Raw genomic sequence first — 13,108 nt, 5'->3', positions numbered from 1 at the left:
TTTTCCTAAAGGAGACTCCAAACATTGGACTTCAACCCCATTGCCCTGTGAGCAAACCTAAAGCAAATTAACATACTCTCATAACAAATCACAACTCTGACAAATCTTAATAGTGGAACTTTAGTCACCTATGGACTGCCAACTGGTCCAAACGTGCCCAACGGTGACAGTGGCCAACCGTAGACAACCAGAGTGCTTCTGGCTCATGAAAACTACCTGTGCTTCTTCTCATGTAGCATCCCCAAACTCTACAAATGTGTGTCAGCCAATCATTGTCCAAGTAAACCATGCTAAGCTTGTTTTGTTTCAACTACTCCTATAATAGCAAGCTTCCCTCATTAACAAAATCACATGTTGTGTTGAGCAAACCTGACTGCCCATGCTAGTCATGAAGGAAAAGTGTTTTTCGTTTCTTTCCAGCTATTATAAGTCTTCCCTAGATGGTGGTAGACAGACTGTAGTTAAAGTGATTTTTTTTCTCAAGCGAATGTCTCCCCTCTTCCTGGCTGCACTTGGAAATGGATCCACACGGCACTGTGTTTGCTACAGCAGGAGTAGTTACGTTTTCTGCCAGCGGCTTTGCCATGTCAGGCTTCCAGATTTTCTTTCACATAAAATACCAAAGACTTGGTGATTTAGACAAGCCAAACAGCCTTCTGATTTACTCATTCCATCCAGCTTTTTCTTTTCCTTTTTTTTAAGTGTGGCTTGATTTCCCTTAAAAACAGCATTTTGTCTCTTGTCAATCTGTTTTCCTACCCACAGCTGGCTACCGTCCTTTAGATGTGCAGTGCCAGCTGATGTCACTTCCTCCTTCAATAAAAATAGAAGTCTTTGCTCAGACCTACTGGAAGTTTTCTGCACTGTCAGGTGCTAATGTCTTGCTGGTATCTTCTTCAAAGGGGGCATGTGCACATGTGTGTACATCTCTCTCTCTCTCTCTCTCTCTCTCTCTCTCTCTCTCTCTCTCTCTCTCTCTCTGTGTGTGTGTGTGTGTGTGTGTGTGTGTGTGTCACATGCCATCAGAAGAGAACTTGACCTTCACCTTAACCTCTGGAAATCTAGTTTAGACCATCCGGCTGTACATCAAGTAATTTTACCTGCTGAGCCATCATCTAACCAGCCCTTACAAGTTTTCTAACTGAACTTTGAAAAACCAGAAGAAAGGAAAGTCATGGAATACAGGAATACATTATTTTACATATACAGGAATACATTACTTTATTTATACAGGAATACATTATTTTATATATACAGGAATGTATTATTTTAACCTATAGAGCATGTGTCACTGGTTACCTGGTACACTGCATCTGAAAAAAATGGTTAGGGCGAGGCATGGTGACAGTTTGCTCTCATTGGCCTTTGACTGGATTTTCAGTTTCCTAGGAGACACACTGCTGGGTATGTCTGTGATGGCCCTAACTATAGTTAGTACCATTCCAGAGACTGGGGTTCTAGTCAGGATAAAGGGGTGAAAGGGCAAAGGAGGAAAACCAAGGACTCCTGCATTTCCCTCCCTTAGCTTCCTGTTAAATGAGATTAGGAGGTAAGAGTCCCACCCACCACAAAGCCTTCCCCAGCACAACAGACTACACCTCCCCAAACGATGTTCCAAGTAAATCCTTTAGCAATAAGTCACCTGCCCAGAATGTAACTCTATCCCAAGAAAAGAGCACAGGCTCCTGATGGACAGAGATGATGAGTCTGAGTCTGACCAACACTGTGTTCACAGAGGCCACATGACACACATGAGCAGGAGGACTCAGGAGATCCATAATGACCTTTCCTCTTTAGTATTATCTTTCCCCTCAATAACACAATGTCCGTAAGCCTTGGGTATACGACTGTGAAGTTGAATTAGACCAGAGAAGGGAACAGGATTCAGGAAGCTGAGCCCTGGCACCTCAGGCCAGAGTGAGGACAGAGGTTGGCAATAGTGTTGTCCCTTCCTATGGTCAAGAATTGAGAGCTGAGCTTATCCGTAAGTCGTAGCCATAATTAAGTCCTTCTATAACAGTACTGCGTTTTCAGAACCACAGTGTCTCCAGCTCACTCCATCCTCAGCTCTGGCTTTTCTTCATCCGTGGGAGCTGTTCAAGAATTAGCAAGGGCAGGTGAGCAAACCTGCTCTGGCAAGACACTGCTTTTCATCAGTCTGGACAATCCCGTACAGTACAGGCAGACCTCTATTAGTAAGACCGTTCCTACAGGCAGAGGTTCTCCCCTATGTCACAGTGACTCACATGTCTGGCTTATCTTGTGCATGAGCTAGAAGTGAATGAAACACGAAAGACTCTATCCGGGTCCCACTTCAGTAGGAGTAGGGAAGGATAGAAAATGCCTCCTGGATGTCACAAGATGGTCGTGGAGGACAGCCTAGGAAAGCCAACAGCAGTCCATACCGTAGCTTGTGCAGTCAGAGAACTCCTCACAGAGATGGACGTGCTAGCAAAGGGGCTTGTGGGAAATAGGCTGGCTTCCCACACATTGGTCCAGGCTGGGTAGCCAGTTCCAGGCCACACCTGGCTAACCCAGGAACAGGGCAGCTTTGCTTTGTATACAGGGATCCGATTGGGAGAGGAGAAACCATGGGGAGGCCGTCTGTCCTGTGGACACAGCACCTTAACATTTTGTTTCTCTTAAAGCAAAGCATCTTGGGGTTTTCACATCTTTTAAATTACTGTCTATTAAAAATATCTTCTGAGATGGCCAGATAGCTCAGATGGTTAAAAACACTTGCCATGGTCTAAGGACCAGACTTGGGCTCTCTCTCTCTCTCTCGCTCTCTCTCTCTCTCTCTCGCTCTCTCTCTCTCTCACACACATACACACACACACACGTACACACACAGAATAGTGAAATAAAAATTAAACACTTCTATAGTCATCAAAATCACTTTAGCGTTCTGTATAGTATTCCATTGTGTTGGTACACTTTTGCTTGTAGAATCTGTTCCCACAGATGAACATTTTTGCTTCAATAAACATAATGTTTCAACTCTATACTCAGGGAATATAGTCCTCAAAAGTGAGCCTGCTAGGTAAATACAGTGTGAACACGTCTGCCTCTTATTATGTACAACAACAAAATAGTCTCAAAGCAAGGTTTGCCTTACAGATAGGGGAAATGCGATTTGCTTCTGTAGATTTTTAAGCAGCCTGAAAGATCTTCCCAACTCAGAGGACGTTTAAGATGGCTACTATGAAAGCAGGGTTTGGAAGCACTGTGAAGACTGACTTACTACTACCTTTGCCAAAATTATATGCTATGCTTCTGGCTGAGAAATTAATTAACTGTAACTCCAATCCAACCTTATTGTCACTGAAATCAAGATTTGTTTGTGATCCATTCCTTATGAAAACTACAAGATTAAACCAGACAAGGGAAAGGATAAAAATAAGAAGGGATGCACATGCCAGCGAGAACTGTCCAAGCAGTGACACTCGACCTGGAAGACACTAGAAAAAGGACTGAATACAAGTTACAGGGATAGACCACATTTGGGGGAAATTTGCTTTATTTCCCAAATGTACAAAGTTGGGGTAATTTAAATCATTATCACAGAAGTGTGAAAAGGGACCAGGAAGATGGCTAAGCCATTTGTGACTAAGCCTGAAGGCTTGAGTTCCATCCCTCGGATCCACACCTGCGCACTGTCTTCTGACCTCCATGACCTGGCGTGATATCTATGTGCATGCTGAAAGAGCTTCCTCTGTCCCTCTGCACATAGGCAGATAAAGTATGAAATTTGTTTATGGTGTGAAATCGTAACAACAAAGAAGGAAATACAGGTAAAGATCTATGTGGCTTGGATAACTTAAGCTTGCAAAACTAGAATGAATTTCAAAAGACCAAATTAGGGTATATCTACACAAAAATTATCTTAAAAGACAACAAAGGGCAACAGTTTCTTTTTGGTAATTTCTATAGTATAAGATTTAATAGGTAGATAGGGCCAGAAAGATGGCTTAGTAGTTACAATACTATTTTTAGTATTTTAGTTAGTATTAGTATAGTAACTATATACTGCTTTAGCAGAGGACCCAAGTTCAGTTCTCAGTACCCACTATCAGACAGCTAACAGCTGCCTGTAACTCCTGCCCTAGGGGACCTGACACCTCTTCTAGTCTCAGCAGGTACTGCACTCACGTGCACAAACCCACACACATAATTAAAATAGAAATGAAATAGGCAGATAAGTCATCGCCGTGAACATATGCATGAAATCTTCCATCAGCAGGCTTAGGGAAAATGCTCTGCCTAGCTCCTTATTCAGAATAAATGACTCTTTTAAAGCACGAATTCAAAGTATTATGCATACTTAGATTTTATTATGTGTCTGTAACACTTTTGATGTTTTCCATTATGTTTTAATGAACCATCTGTCTAAAACTTATTTTCAAAAATTGAACCATTGGTAATTGGGTAAATTATAGACTTGTTAGTGCTTGTATTATAGCTCATGGTTTAGCGGTTGCCATCTAAGCTAACAGAAACCGGGATGAAGTTATGGCTTAGGAAGCAGCATTGAGCAGCAACTCAAGGACCAGGCTCAAAGTGTGGACACCCAAGTCATGGCACCTCCCACAAAACAGAAACGCACTTGGCTGAATAGCCTTAAGGAAAATCTCCAAGGTGATAAGAAACGCCAAATAAGATCAGGACTCAGGAAGAGTGGATCGATCTCAGCCTGTGACACCACAGGCAGCGTGGGTAAGCCCAGTTGCAGAAGCAGGAACTCTGGAGAGAAAGGGGCACCATTCTCTTCTGTTATGTGGCCCAATGGAGTCTTCCTCATAATCCACAAAAGCAGGGCATTCCTTTTACCATCAGCAACAGTAAAGCTTTTGGGGGTGGCACATTCAACATTCCCAACAATAGCAGTGCTTAGTGAATCTTCCTAGCTCCGGGGCAGGCAGGAAGGGTAACCTCTCCGTTAAGCCTTTGCAACACAGAAGCCAAGCAATTCTCAAACCTGGAGTCCAGGAAGGAAGCATTTGCCAAGCTATTAGACACAAAGCTTCCGTGTGTGGAGTGGAGCAGGGCAGAGTGTAGGAAACGTAACCCACAAGGGGGAAGAAAGGTCTGCTGGGTCAAGGCCCAAGGACGTCCTTCTCCTAGGGGCTCCACATACCCGTTTGCGGGTGGGCGTGCCAACCGGGTTAGGAGGGAGGGGAGTTGGTTACTCCTATCAATCTCATTACATCATCATGGGAATCGAATGTGGCTGTAAAAATATGGGCATTTCATAGATGTTGCAGCTGGGTAGGATTGTCTAATTGCTTCCTCCCTTGGCAGCTTATGTAGTATTTTCTGGAACCACAGAAGCTAGACTGAGGGAAATAAAGCTTTCAGGTCAGATCCAACTTGCATCATCCACGTCCTGTGTTCTCTTTCCTCATCAGGAATTCGTGCGGAAAAGAAGTTGACGTCTCAGGACTTTATCTCTGGTGTCTGCCTAGAATTTTATAAGAGAAATTTATAAGAGTAATAAAATGGTTATTACTACATTGTGACATGAGAGCTACTCTTACTGCAGAATGTGAAAATCCCCTTTAGGGTGGGACTATGTGCCAAGTTGTTACAGAACACCATAAAACAAGCCGGGTATCCAGGAGTTGAGCCAGATAGCAGGAAGAAGTTGATTAAGTGAAGACAGCTGCAGGCATTGCCTACAGCAGTGGTTCTCAACCTTCCTGATGCTTCCACCCCTTAATATAGTTCCTCGTGTTGTGGTGACCTCCAATCATAAAATTGCTTTCATTGCTACCGTATTACTGTAATCTGCTACTGTTATGAATCATAATGTAAATATCTGTGTTATCTGATGGTCATTAGGGAATCCTTCTTCCCACAAGTTAAGAACCATTGACACAGAGGGCATTCAACTTTTAAAGACCCAGAATAATCCAGGGTATGCTTGAAATCTCAGCACTAGGCAAGAAATCCAGACCAGTCCTGAGCTGCATAGCAAGATGCAGTGGGCAGGATGAGTAGATACCAAACCCCAGCACAAACCAGAGGGGTTTGTAATGATTTGAGTGAAAAAATATCCCCCATTGGCTAAAGTATTTGAACACATGGTCCCATTTGGTGCCACTGTTTGGGGAAGTGGCACAGCCTTGCTAGAGGAAGTCTATCCTGTGTCAGGGTCATGATGCAAAATGAGCACATGAGTCAAAGTGAAGTTAGTGAATACTTATGATGTGTGCATCTTGTTGAATGTCAATTTTCATTATATTTTTACTTATTTGTGTATACATGTGCATGTACTGTGTGTGGATGTGTGTGTAAAGAGTTCAGAGGACAACTTGGGGAAGTCAGATCTTTCATTCCACTATAGCGGGATTGGGCTTGATTGAGCTCAGGTCATCGGGCTTGGTGGCAGGCTACTTTATCCACTAAACCATTTCACCAGCCTTGTTAAATGTAAATTTGACATTAAAAGTTAAAAAAAAAATCAAACAAGGATTGAAATCCAGTCTATGACATAGATGATTCAGATTGCAGAAGTGTAGCTAGAGTGATGAATAAGTGGACAGATATGCAATAAAACAAGTGTTGTAAGTTGTGGGTAGTAGAGTAGAGGCGGTAGGCATGAAGTGTCTCCCGAGAGCCCTTTTGTTTGGGTTTTCTTGAGTTGGTGGTTGGTTTTCAATTTTACTGTTAATCTGTTTTGTTTTTAGGGTTTTGTTTTGTTTTGTTTTGTTTTGAAGGGGGAAGAAGTATTATTTGTTTGCTTTTTTTCTTTTCTTTCTTTTTGATACAGAGTCTCACTCCAGAACTAGGCTGACCTCAAATTCACAGCAATCCTCCCAGACCCCAGAGGGCTGGAATTCCACATGTGAGCCACCAGAGGGGGAAAAAATTAAAGTAGCAGGTTGTATAAATAAAGTTAAAAAATATCAATAAAACATAGGATCAAAAGACTTAACACTTAAAAAACAGTGGCCAGCTAGAGCCTAAGAAAGTTAGAGCCTAGGAGAGTTTTGAAACTTCTCTGCGCAGACTTCCAAGGGCTTGGTAAACCTGGTAAGGAAGGACCTCTCACAGGAATGAGTATTTTACAAACAACCCCAGGGTAATTGTCATGTACAGCTGAAACTGAAAATTGTGGGGGGGGGGGTGTAGAATCAGCGCTAAACATTAGCATTTTGCTCAGAGACGCTGGCAGTTTCCAAGTGTCCGTCAGTAACTACATTATGATAGTGATGAAATTTTCACTTTTAAAATCTCAAGACTAGTGAGTGCCGGACCCGGAGCATGCAGCAAGCATTAGGATTATGCTTAGAGCCAAGGCCAGAACAGCCAAGAACGAAAACAACACAAAAGTTATGGGCAGTGTTGTCCCATCAAGCCCTCAGCTAGCCATTCTTATTTTTGCTAATTTTATAGACACATAGGCCAGTGTAGATATAAGGACCCCAAATAAAATCTAAATTCCCACTTATAGTTTGGCTACAACCATTTAGGGTCTAACCAATGTTCTACATAGATAACTGAAGCCCAATGTCTAGTGACCTTACACAAACAGCTAATCCCAAGAAAAGTCACTTGTCCTGCAAAGTTTACTGCTTAGCAAGTAGCCAGCAGGCCACCTGACCTCTCAGATATAGGTCCCCACTGGAATCTCTTGCTGGCAAGAAGAAAAAGAAGAAAAAAGTAATCCACATCTGCTCATAAAAGAAATTCAACCCTGCCTCCAGGGGCCTGCTGCTTGGAGTCAGCAGAGTCATTGCTTTCATGCCCCTGGTAAGGTTATTGCCTATATAACTGGCTTTCCAACTATACAGGATTTAAAGGTTTTGCACCTGAAAGACTACATGAAGGTAAGTGAGCAGGGGAGGGAGCTACCAATGGTGACGGGAGAAACAGCATTTAACAATGTCAATGAAAACACACAGGAAATCCAGAAGACTGGAGCAAAGACAGCACCAAAGACGCTGAGGCAGACAGATGGGAAGTTTGGCCTGTGAGCCTGGCTGTGGGGGACTGTCTTGATTAATAATGGATGGAGCGGGGCACCATTCCCTAGGTGATGCACTACAGGGCAGGTGGTCTGGGCTATACGAGAAAGCTAGCTGATCCCGAGTCTGTGAGCCAGCCAGCAGCATTCCTCCATGGTTTCTGCTTTGTAGCTCTTGCTTGAGCTCCTGTCTAGACTTCCCTCAGTGATCGACCATGGACCGTAAACTGAAACAAAACTATTTTCTTCTCCTAAGTGGCTTCTGAAGTGTTTTATCCCAACAACAGGGTGGAAACTAGAGTATCTCCTATGTGTCTCCACCCGTCATGAGGCAGATGTGGCTTTATGTAGACAGATGTGCATCTCCTCCCTGGAGTGGACATTCATTTTCTAGGCAGTGTGGAACACTGGTGATTTCTACCTGAAATCTGAGAGGAATTTCAACATGTCTTCAGCCTGTGAGGCTCTGTTGTCCAGACACATCCATCATTCCCAGCAGACCACCCTGCAGGCAGTACCTGAAGAGTCCAAGTATCATTCACGCACCAACCCTGAACCACAGATTTCCCTATGCACCTACACCATCTGGCCCAGGACTTATGGCCTCTTCTGTCCAACCTCTCCACCAAATGTCCACCACTAAGCCATCACTGCAGGTCTCAGCCTGTCTGACTCCACTTCTCTTTGGAAAACAAGGCTTTAATGAGACTGCTCCTGATAAGCTTTCAGCAGCTGGACAAGTCCTTGAACCCCTCACTCTCTAGGGCCTGTGCCAGGCTTGCTGCTGTTGTTCAACACACCACTCCATTCTGTGTTCCTCTCACCTGGGCCTCACTTGCTTCCTGCCTATTCCCTGGTCATTTCACCCAGCCATTCGCTCCTACCCAAGCACCCTCCAAGGTCAGGCCAAATCCTCCTTGTTTCTTGCAGAGTGAACACTCTGTAAAACATTCATAATAAAGTAACAGGATTTATGCAAAAGAGATTAACAGAAAATGATAGGAATGGACTTATAAAGCCAAGGGGGCAATGCCCAGAAAGCTGCATTTATAGGAAACAGAGGTAGAGATGAAGGTAGCTGTTGGTACAGGGTCCTGGAGGGTAGAGAGTTCTAAGAACGTCCAACATGAGATAAGAAGGGAGGGGTCAGAGTAACAGTGTCTGAGGGTCTCCAACTAGAAAGATCAAATCACTGGTTTTCTGGAAGTACCCATGACAAGGCATGCAGCCCTTGCTCTTGTGAAATCATGGCACCCGTGGGTATATGCATGGCTGGAAGGGAGCCACACACAAACTCTTTTTGAACAGCACTGGTGCCCCCAGGCCACACACAGGGGAGAGGTTGCCTCTCCTGATGTTGACACACACGGAGTGAGGTCCTATGGCTACACTGGCTGCCCTCTGTAGGTATGAAGGGAAAGGATTCCCTGGTCAGAACTCTAAGCTGCTCATATGTGTTGCAGTGAGAACAGGGGCTGCAGCTGAAAGGACGATTAAGGATTAACACAGCTGAGCCTGGAGCACTAAGGAGGATTAGTAAGAGGTGTGAGATAACCAAGCTGAACAGAAAGGAGACAGGGCAGCCTTCTGGGTCACCGAGAGAGCAGGCTGACCTGACCCAGCAAAGCCCTCAGAACATATACAGGGTGTGCCTGTCTCATTAAGCCAATTGTAACAGAGTGAATTTTAAGTTAATAAGCTTACACCTAGGCCACCCTATTAACATGGTGCTAAATATGAGGTAACCAAGAAAAACTGTAGCTGTATCTTAGCAGTTATGGTGGCTAACTCTGGGGTGGAAAAGCTACAAGCTTGTCAAGCAAGTGTGAGAACAAAGAGAGCTTGGTAAAATTAATGCACGGGCAAGGTCAGAGGGTAGTACACAGGGCAAGTAACTACCAAGACAGCCAAGGTCAAAACCGGATGGGCAGAGAAAAGCCCCAAACTGCGTAGGTAGCACTTGAACATGAGGGGCGGGGTGAGGTGGGGTGGGTTGGAGGACGTGCATAGAATGTGTGGGTTCCCATTGGCTCCCTCCATGATGGCTCATGAAATTTACCAATCTCTATAGGAATTCCCTCAGCCTTTGTTGCCCTATAAAAATCCCTAGACAAAGGAAACTCAAAGACTTCTTTCCATTCTTGGAGTTTCTCCCATTTTTCCTCAATTCCCCACTTTTCTGTAATAATTCTTAATAAAGCTTGCTCTCACTTTGCATACTGCAATTGTCCGAGTCCCTAATCTTCCCGGTGAGTCACTTCGCCAGGTCTATCTTTGATGACTGAGTGCCAGCATTTTAGGTCCTCAGGTAGTGCACACCTGGGCCACTAAATGTCCTGTCACTCAAAGCCCTGCATCACATAGATGGGTGCGTGCCCGGTGCTGTGCTCTAGCACTGGAAGCATCGTGAATCTCTGAGAATGTCTAAATTGACTCTTCTACGACTTTTGAGTCTTTTTTCCCAGTTTCTCATGGTCACACTCATCAAGTGACCTTTAAGTCAGACTCAAGGACATCTTTCTTAAGCTAAAATGTTACTCACAGGCCAACAAGATGGAGGAAGTAAAAACTCTTGCCAAGCCTGACAACCTAAGTTCAATCTCCAGTGAACCGACTTCCACAGTCTGCCCTCTGACCACTACAAGCACGCATGGCACACACACACATATATACATGTATATATATATATATACGTATATATATATATACACGGACACATACATATATATACATATATATATATACACATATATACATACACACATACATACATACACACACACACAAAATAAATGTTGTAAAAATTAAGTTATTCCTAACATAGGAGATTCTATGAGACTTTATGTATTCATTTCTGAATGTCCCTCTCTCCTATGGCCTTTGTGCTGCCCCCAGCCACATTCTCTGTTTTCTAGGACTCATAAAGAGTAACTTAGCATTATCAATTTTAAAAGAGCCCTTAATGAACTCCCATTGCTGGCATTATTGTCTTCCATGGGTTTTCTTGACATATAAACACCCAAATGTATTTTTTTAAAATTTCCTGAGCTTCCATTTCTCTTAACTGCTTAATAAGTCCCCATAAAAAAAAACACATGCAACTTAGAAAGGATAAAACCATGTCTCAGAATCAGAGAGAGGAGAGGCAAATGGGCTGTGGCTGGAGACTAGCTTTGGTGTGTGGCTTTGATCCACCCAACAGCTTACAGAAGACACAGCACAGAGAAAGAACATAAGCGCTGTGAGGCCAGTGGGGGCTGAGGTCAGATTGGTGATAACTTGGCAAATTCTGGGGCATGACATAGCTTCACCAAAGACTTATGCAGGGATCATGTTTCTTTTACTGGCATCTCATTTGGGGCAAAAATCAATAAGATATGGCAACATATCAAACTGACTATGTAGTACCTGTCCATCATTTAAAGAGGAGGGGGTCTTAAGGCAAACACCGCCTACCATATGAACTCCCAGAGGGTGGGTCTCCACAGAGCCATGCTAGAGAAGAGGATGGTGAATAGAAGCCTCGAGCTTCGCCCACCTGTGAGGAGGCCCCAGATCTTGGACAGATGGATAGTGTGGCTGTGCTGTGCTGTGCTGAGAGACTCCAAGCACAAATGTCACCACAGCAGCAGTTATCAGCAGCAGCAGCTCTCCAACAGCTCAAGGACATTTCTCTCTTGCCAGCTCTTGAAAACGGAACATTGCTTGCTTGCTTGCTTGGCCTTCCCTTGACCCCTCCCTGCTCTGCTGTGTTCAGCTGCCTGAGGCTGCCTGGAGAGTGGATTCCATCATTCCACAGGGTTGGGGAGATACAGGGCCAGGAAACATTAAGATCAGCATGCAGAAGGTAGAAACAAGCTATTATGTAAAAGATGTCATTAAAGCAAGGTAAAGACATAAGATATGTTCCTACAGCTCTACAGAGGAGGCAACAGCCCCATTCCTCAGTCTGCAGGGCTTCTCCATGCAAACTGCACCCTAGAGTCCATCCACTGGGGTATCAGGGTAGCAAAAGAAATATTCAAGGCAACCTTCCTGCACTTAGCCCTCTGCAGGACCTTACAGCAAAGTGTCGGGACACATACTCCACCGAGTGTGAGCTCTTAGAACATGTCTAGTATCGCTACACATACACCCTTCTCTCTGACCCTACTGCTTGCATTTTATATCTTCTGCAAGAATTTTAGTATGTGGGGATGCACATACTGAGCTTTCCAAGTAGTGAAAACGAAGCATTGAAAGTTGGTAAGCTTTCCCTTCCTTCCTTTCCTCCCTTTTTTTGGGGTGGGGGGTGGGGGGGTGGGGAATACCAGAGACCCTGTGGGTTAAGGACCATGGTAATGAAGGATGAAAATATCTCAGAGTGGAGAGTCAGAGCATCCTCATCTACATGGTGTGGCAGAGGAGGCAGACAGGAGCTCAGCTCCACTCAGAGGATCCATCAAATAAGCAAAGACATCAGAGGGACTAGGAGCCAGGTTTACTGATAAACAGAAGCTGAAGTGGCAAGGAGAGTGACCAGAACCCTCCTTGTGGTAACAGGCTACAACTGGAACTAGCATGAACTTGCTTGCTGCATATGCAGGTCAATTCAGACATAAATGTGTGGAAAGAACAGCACTTGTCTCTGGAAAGAGCCAGGATCCGGGAACACGCAAGCAGACACAGACACCGGCAGGGGACTCCCACTGGAACAATCATCAAAATAATGGCTCTTAACTCGCAGAATAAAATTGGACGCCTGAGAGTCCACTGGCTTACATGAGTACAGAGGATGCAGAGGAACTGGTATTTACATAACTTCAGAGCCAGAGCAGAGGTTGAAAGAAACCTTCTAAAAATGAATATTCATTTATGTTCTCCAAGGGGAAGATGCCTCCTTGCATTTGCTGACTTCATCCCAAGTCTTAAGAGGTCAGGGTGTTAAAGCCACAGTGAGAATTTTCCCACCTACTAGGTGTCACATCCACGCCAAGAAGGTGCATTCAGAGAAAACCCTCGGCAAATATCAACAGCCCAGTGGAGAGCAGCGAACTATAGGCTGGAGACCCATTCTCTAGTGACAGATGTCCAGAGTGGCATTTGCAGTGCGAACACAGCTTGTAGAATGGCCTGGGTAAGAAACCGTGAGGCTCTGAA

Source organism: Mus musculus, chromosome 17 (assembly GCF_000001635.26).
Source record: "Mus musculus strain C57BL/6J chromosome 17, GRCm38.p6 C57BL/6J".
NCBI lineage: Eukaryota > Metazoa > Chordata > Mammalia > Rodentia > Muridae > Mus > Mus musculus.
The sequence above is the reverse complement of the archived record's forward strand: the minus strand, read 5'-3'. Positions refer to the sequence as shown.